A 1153-nucleotide genomic window follows, 5' to 3' on the forward strand; every position below is an offset into this window, starting at 1 on the left:
GACCTAGAGCGACCCTGTATAGGGTTTTCAAGGAGCAGCTGGTGAGCTTGAACCACCGACCTTGCAGTTCAGATGACTTTGCAGTCTGATGCATTAGACCACAGCGCCACACCAGGATCCATATATTTACATAGATATGTACAAAATGTGAATATAGTCTCAATACTAAAAATAAAAAACACATAGCTAAAGCTGAACATAGGCTCCTACCCCCTCAAAAATGTCGTTTTATTCCTCAGAGCTAGCAACTGCCATTCGTTTGCTGTATATCTTTTGAAACACGAATTTAATGACATATATATGTTTCTACAGACTATTTTTATGTGGCTGTATGTGTGGAGAGGAGTCCTGGTGTGGTGCTGTAGGAGAAGCACTGGACAGCAAGGCCAGTTTAAGCTGCAAGGTCAGCACTTCTAACCTATCAGGCACTCCTTGGAAACACTATCCAGGGTCTCTATGAGTCAGAACTAACTCAGTGGAACTTAACAACAACATGTGTGAGGAAGGGTATCTGTGTGTGCATTAACAAAAAAGGGCAGCACACCGATACATATACTCCCTGGTTTAACTTAACAATGTATCCTGGAGATTTTACTATAGCCCAAACTACAGACCTACCAACACATATCCATGAGGGTATTTCAAAAAACTCATGGGAAATTTTCATTATTTCTTCATTTCAGGTTTCCACAAACTTTTTGAAGTCCCCGTGTATATGTTGTAAGTGTTGTACATACTTCTAGAATGAATCCACCATATTTTAACTGTCTACCAATAGACATTTAGAATATTCCCTATCAACCGACATTTTAAATATATTTTAAGTGTATTTAAATATATAGACAGTGCTACAAGGAACATCCTTGTATACACATACCTCTGTATACATGTAAGATATAGACTTACATCAGAACGTGATAATAAAAACTTTTACTTCTGAGAAAATAAAAATCACTCATGAAAAAAAGGATTCTAAAACCAGATATTTGAAAAAAAGGGAAAACTGATTGCAAAATATCAGAATTTACTAAATCAATCTCTTACTCTGCTGTAGTAAAGAAAATCGATGCACAAAAGTGAGCAATAAGTAAGCAATTTCATCTTAAAAAACAAATTACAGCAACTTGGCAGTAAAGTAAAAAGAGAACGGAAC

General features: G+C 36.4%; 1 protein-coding gene across 1 annotated transcript in view; it reads right to left on the reverse strand.

Annotated features, from left to right (window-relative positions):
- LOC102828659 (mothers against decapentaplegic homolog 5-like) overlaps nucleotides 1-1153 on the reverse strand; it is a gene marked incomplete at both ends in the record, with an annotated part of 3542 nt that overhangs the window by 799 nt on the left and 1590 nt on the right. The gene's annotated exons all lie outside the window — the stretch shown is intronic.

This window comes from Chrysochloris asiatica, unplaced genomic scaffold (genome assembly GCF_000296735.1).
Source record: "Chrysochloris asiatica unplaced genomic scaffold, ChrAsi1.0 scaffold02871, whole genome shotgun sequence".
Lineage (NCBI taxonomy): Eukaryota > Metazoa > Chordata > Mammalia > Afrosoricida > Chrysochloridae > Chrysochloris > Chrysochloris asiatica.